This window comes from Bubalus kerabau, chromosome 8 (assembly GCF_029407905.1).
Source record: "Bubalus kerabau isolate K-KA32 ecotype Philippines breed swamp buffalo chromosome 8, PCC_UOA_SB_1v2, whole genome shotgun sequence".
Classification (NCBI taxonomy): Eukaryota; Metazoa; Chordata; class Mammalia; order Artiodactyla; family Bovidae; genus Bubalus; species Bubalus kerabau.
Genome location: NC_073631.1, coordinates 116,416,858 through 116,423,529, shown reverse-complemented (window position 1 = coordinate 116,423,529; position 6,672 = coordinate 116,416,858). Strand labels below are relative to the sequence as shown.

General features: G+C 40.3%; 1 protein-coding gene across 1 annotated transcript in view; it reads left to right on the top strand.

The window, feature by feature from the left end:
- The first annotated feature begins 391 nt into the window (after positions 1 to 391).
- LOC129658759 (GTPase IMAP family member 7-like) overlaps positions 392 to 6,672 on the top strand; it is a 30,447-nt gene continuing 24,166 nt past the window's right edge. Inside the window, exon 1 of the mRNA XM_055589598.1 lies at positions 392 to 769. The gene's annotated coding sequence lies outside the window, so the exon portion shown is untranslated. The remainder of the gene's footprint in view (positions 770 to 6,672) is intronic.

Genomic DNA, 6,672 nt, shown 5'->3' with positions numbered 1-6,672 from the left:
CTATGCATGCACATGCAGTACACTGCCCCCAACCCTGCAGCAGGCCACCACTGACCCATGACTCAGCTGGAGACTCCTAGACACTCCTGGGCAAGTCTTAATCAGTTTCTTGTGGGGTCACTGCTCCTTTCTCCTGCGTCCTGGTGTATACAAGTTTCTGTTTGTACCTTCCAAGAGTTTATCTCTCAGTCCTGTGTAAGTTCTGGCAGCTCTGTGTTGTGGTTAATGGTGAGTTAGGCTCTGATAAAACTGCAGAAGGTCAAAGTCTGGTTAACTGCTTTCCTCTGAAGGCAGGCCTTTTGAGAAGAACAAGATACCCTGTCCTGTATCAAACTGGTTTCTTTTCCCCTCCCCTGCAGGAAGCACCAGGGAATTTTTTGGATATGTACTATCAGAACCTAGTGGGGCTTCCAGGATTAAAACACACAAAAGTGTGGGGTCACTCTATGAATGGGCCATCCTGACTGTCAAGCAATTGGTCAATCACAGCCTAGGTTTTCCTGCCCCAGCACAGTGTCCATGGTGAGTCAGTCTCTGCTCAACTAAGCCATGACTCCCTGTATTTGCCTGTCTGTTCTCCAGTCTAGGGGGCGGCACTTTGCCCTGTGTCCTTAAAGGAATCTGTTAAGGATTTAAGAGTTGATATTTCAGTCTGTTCAGCTTTTGACTAATTCTTTGAATGGAGTAGTGACTTCCAAGCTCTGGACCTGTAACTAGAAATTTGAGGTCAACTTTGTCAATTGGATTCCACATTCCATCTGTGCTTTCAGTAAGTTAAAAAGTTTTCCTCACTCTCAGGTTTTGAAAGAATTTATCTGTTTTCTTCCAAAAGTACATAGTTTAATTTTTTAACAAATATCTGATGCATTTGGTATATTTCTTTGGTTGACACAAGGGATGAATCCACTTTTATATGCTTTAAAATGATTATTTAATTACAATGTCCATCTTCTCTCCACTGATATAGGATATTGCTTTTATTATATACTAAATTTTCCTAGGCAAATGAGTGTTTTTCTAGATTTTCTGTTTTCTTCCACTGATTTTTCTATTTGCGTGCCAGAACTCTAAGGGGCTTTTCCATATTATTTATATTCTGGCTTCCCTCTTTGTTCTTTTTTTAATTCTCATTCCTATAGTTACTTCTTCTTCTCTTTGCATTGACAGATTTCTCAAATACCATGGGAAAGTGAGGTGGAGATGGTTTTAGTTTTAGTAACGAAGTATTTCCCCATCAAGTAAGTAGGTGAGTAGAGAAATAGATAAGAAAGTACATGTCAATTCACATTTTGTAGAATGTTTTTACCATGAATTACTATTGGTAGATTATATTAATGATTTTCCTCTTATTGAAACTTCTCCCTCACTCTAGCTTTCCAGAATAAATCCCACTTGGTAAAGATTGAACCCTTTTAAAAATGTCAGATTCTGTTAATATTTTATTAGGATTTTTGAACTGACATTCATAAATGATATATGTAACTAGATTTTTTTTTATACAGACTTTGTCAGCTTTGCAGCTCAAAGTTACATTTACTTTTTAGAATTTGAAGGTTTCCCTTATTTCCTTATATTCTGGGATAACTTAGGTAAAAGTGGGATTCTTTGCTGAGGGTTTAGCAGAATTCTCCTGTGAAACCATATGAGACTGATGCTGTTTCATGGGGGGCTCTTCAACCACAAGACCCTTTGACTCTGGGTCACAAAAAAGTGTCAAAAATTCTTTAAAAGATGGGAGTACTAGATCACCTTACCTGTCTCCTGAGAAACCTGTATGCAGCTCAAGAAGCAACAGAACTGGACATGGAACAACTGACTGGTTCAAAATTGGGAAAGGAGTACAAGGCTAAATATTGTCACCCTTTTTGTTTAACTTGCACACAGAGTGCATCATGAGAAATGCTGGGTTGGATGAATCACAAGCTGGAATCAAGATTTCTGGGAGAAATATCAATAACCTCAGATATGCAGATGACACCACCCTTATGGCAGAAAGTGAAGAGGAACTAAAGAGCCTCTTGATGAGGGTGAAAGAGGAGAGTGAAAAAGTTGGTTTGAAACTCAGCATTCAAAATACTAAGATCATGGCATCAGGTCCCATTACATCCTGGAAAATAGAAGGGGAAAAAGTGGAAGCACTGACAGATTTTCTTTTCTTGGGCGCCAAAATCACTGCATTGACTGCAGTCATGAAATTAAAAGACACTAGCTCCTTAGAAGGAAAGCTATGACAAACCTAGACAGCCTATTAAAAAATAGAGGCATCACTTGCCAACATAGGTCCATATAGTCAAAGCTACGGTTTTTCCAATAGTCAGTACGAATGTGAGAGTTGGGCCATAAAGAAGGCTGAGCACTGAAGAAGTGATGCTTTCAAATTATGGTGCTGGAAAAGACTCTTGAGAGTCCCTTGGACAACAAGGAGATCAAACCAGTCAGTCCTAAAGAAAATCAACCCTGAATATTCATTGGAAGGACTGATGCTGAAGCTGAAACTCCAATACTTTGGCCACCTGATGCAAAGAACTGACTCATTGGAAAAGACCCTGATGCTGGGAAAGATTGATGGTGGGAGAAGGGGACGACAGAGGAAGAGATGGTTGTGTGGCATCACCGGCTCAATGGACATGAGTTTGAGCAAGCTTTGGGAGCTGGTGATGGACAGGGAGGCCTGGCGTGCTGCAGTCCATGGGGTCGCAAAGAGTCAGACATGAGTGAGCGACTGAACTGAACTGACTGAACACTAATACTTCTCAAACAAAAAGTAAGAGAGGAGAAAGTACTTCACTTTTGTATGAGCTCAGTATTATCCAGACAAAGATATTACAAGAAAAGGAAACTACAGACTAATAACCTTATGAATATAGACATAAAACCCTCAAAAAAATACTAATAGAGTACAGCAACTTATAAGAGCAAGTATATTCCTGGATTTACCCCAGGAAAGCCAGATTGATTCAATATATGAATGTCAGTCAATGTGTTCCACCATATCAGTAGAATGAAGGGCAAAAATCACATGATCATCTCAATAGATACAGAAATAAGCTTGACAAAATCCAAGACCCATTTAATGATAAAAGCACTCTATAAATGAGGAAGAAATAGAGTCATGATATCCTTTCACTTATTATCCTTGTATGCTTCTCAACTGTTTTACAAATTCTAGACTCCTTGGTATTTTAAGCAAAGCTCTTCATGGTGGGGCGTCCATTCAGATCTCCACTATTCTTAGTCCTGCAGTCATACCCGAGTCTCCTGCCCTTCTGCCTGCATTGCTTCCTGCAGCAGCTCTCACACTTCTCCCAGTCCCCCACCTTCCCAGACATACACACACATGCTGTGGATGACTTTGACCCCAGTTCATCATGGAATATTCATTTTAAATCTCACTTTTGGGGGGGGGGGGGTCCTTGCCATGTGTCACATGAGATCGTAGTTCCCCTACCAGGGATTGAACCCATGCTCCCTGCAATGGAAGCATGGAGTCTTAACTCCTGGACCACCAGGGAAGTCCTTTAAATCTCATATTCTAAAGGAAAGTTTTCTGACTCACCCAAGACTGACTGAAGTGCCTCTATTTGATTCTATCACGTTTATTGCACACCCAGATCAGGCTTGCTATGCATATTTCTTGTCTGTATCTCCAAGTATATTGTAAAATCCTTGGTGACAGAAGACTCCATTTTGAATTATATCCTGATATTTAATATGTCCAAGACCCTCAATTTATGATTTGTCACTCAGATGTCACTTGAGATCCCCTACTCCTTGATGAATTGGTGAAATTTGGTCCAGGCTGAAATTACCACAAATGTAAGAGTTCAAAGTCCTTCCCACAATTTCTGAGTTCTTCTTACTTCTTCCTCAGCTTTTTCTGTTTCCTCATTCCTATGAAATTAAGCATTGTTTCTATTTCAGCCTATGACTCTAATGCAGAGTTTTCACTGTTTTTAAAAATCCAGCATTAACACACATTTATTCATATTCAGCCTTTTTTTTCTTTTTTCAGTTTTAGACAATTTACCAGAGACTCTGCAGAGTACAAGAGTCAGCACACAGGATTCCTCTCCCTTTTTGGTCACTCACTTTTCTTTGCTCTCCTCTCTTAAAAAACACACACACACAAACACACAAAACAAATAAAGGGACTTCCTTGGTGGTCCAGTGGTTAGGAAGCCTCCTTCCAGTGCAGGGGATGCAGTTTCCATCCTTGGTCAGGGAACAATGATCCCATGTATCGTGAGGCAATTAAGCCCATGAGCCACAGCAAAGATCCTGTGTGCCACAGCTAAGACTTGACACAGCTAAATAAGCAAATATTTACAAAATCTTCTTAAGATGTTTTAACTCATGTATGAGATCCTGTCCCTGAGTACATAGTAATATCTCTCTTTTAGTTCAACAAGCTTTGGTTGAAAAAACAACACATCTTACTCCTCATCCTAGCCACATTGCAAACAAATCAATTGAACAAACATTAGAACCTTTCCTGTGTATTCAGAATATTAAATAAATAACAGGTGAACAACAAATGTGGGCCAAAGAATATTCAGAACATTCCATCAGGTTTAACAAGAAGATATATTTGTACTGATTTCTGGTATGCAACTTATTTTCTATGAATATTTAAAAGACTCAATTCTAAATCTTTTAGCTGCTGAAGAAGATCTGTCTCTTTTAAAATTTTCTCCATTTTTCCTCCTCCAGCTGTTTGCTGTCTGTTATTTCAGGCTGTTTGAGTGCTGAAAGCACTGAAAGTGTCTTCTCTAGGTTCCTGATTTTCCCCTCTGTCTCAGGATCTCCTGCTGTTGACTGAGCTAAGATACTTGATGATGCACTTCCTGTTTCACAGATTTTGGCCTCCTTTGCCCTTTATTTTGTAGGGGCTGTTTATGATAATGGCTTACTATTTCTCCCTTGTGGTTTCATATTCTGGGGTGGTTTCTCATACAGCTTGAGAACAGTACTTGTTTGTTTCTTACCGCTGGATTTCTTAAAGTCTTTCCAATGTTGGCTCCTCACTGGGTACTTCACTTAGAACTGCTTTGTAAATCACTAATTTCGCTGGAAATACTATGCCCCCAAATTTCTACCAATACTGTGGCCATATTTCTCTATTTGATGGCAGGTTGTGTCTGTGAAGAACAAAGCTGGTAGAATCCAATTGTGTAGTCATTGACACATAACCTGGCAGCACACGTAGCCGTTTACACTGTGCTCCTCTGCATTTGGGTACCAAGGAAAGTCTGTATAAGTAGAGGCCACTGGTTTGGAAATACCTCTTTTTAACACCCCTTGCCTCCCTTAGTCTCCTTGATTTCCAAACCCAAACAGTACTAATATGGCTGTATGAAAGTTTCAACAGACTGCATTTCAAGAACCAGGTCCAAAGTGAAATTTACAACCACATAACAAGTGGCAACAAGCAGATTTTTGCTTTGACAAGAGTTTGGCTAGAAGGCCAAGCTCATCATCAATGGTGTCTTTTGTTGTTGTTGTTGTTGCAGAGTTTATTTTTTAAGTTAGAGAACCTTGGGTATACTGAGAAGCTCATGGAGTTTTAACAGCCAGGGCCTATTTCAAAGGTGTAATCTGATAGAAAGGAAGAAGTAGGCAGAGAGCTCTTTGCTTGCCTCTGGAGTTGATGACAAGTGGCCCCACCAGTGTTGCTCAAAATATTCTGGAACCTGTGCTTCCAGTTTGACCAAGACAGTCCATTTGCCAGATTTGCTCATGGTTGTGTTGGCAAGTATTGGTCTGAGCAAAGAACTGATGGGAAAGTAGACACAAAGGCTGAAAAAGCAGAAAGAACAAAGGTTGGGACCTCAACAAACCCAGGCAGCCCTCACTGCACCAAGACAGTCGGACAGTAAAGCCATTGGCATTTCTTTTTTTTTTTTTTTTTTTTTGGATTTATTTATTTCTTTTACATTACAATATTGTATTGGTTTTGCCGTACATCAACATGAATCCACCACGGGTGTGCACGTGTTCCCCATCCTGAACCCACCTTCCACCTCCCTCCCCATACCATCCCTCTGGGTCATCCCAGTGCACCAGCCCCAAGCATCCTGTATCCTGCATCGAAGCTGGACTGGCGATTCATTTCATATATGATATTATACACGTTTCAATGCCATTCTCCCAAATCATCCCACCCTTTCCCTCTCCCACAGAGTCCAAAAGACTGTTCTATACATCTGTGTCTGTTTTGCTGTCTTGCATACAGGGTTATGGTTACCATCTTTCTAAATTCCATATATATGCATTAGTATACTGTATTGATGTTTTTCTTTCTGGCTTACTTCACTCTGTATAATTGGCTCCAGTTTCATCCATCTCATTAGAACTGATTCAAATGTATTCTTTTTAATGGCTGAGTAATACTCCATTGTGTATATGTACCACTGCTTTCTTATCCATTCATCTGCTGATGGACATCTAGGTTGCTTCCATGTCCTGGCTATTATAAACAGTGCTGCGATGAACATTGGGGTACACGTGTCTCTTTCAATTCTGATTTCCTTGGTGTGTATGCCCAGCAGTGGGATTGCTGGGTCATAAGGCAGTTCTACTTCCAGTTTCTTAAGGAACCTCCACACTGTTCTCCATAGTGGCTGTGCTAGTTTGCCTTCCCACCAACAGTGTAAGAGGGTTCCCTTTTCTCCA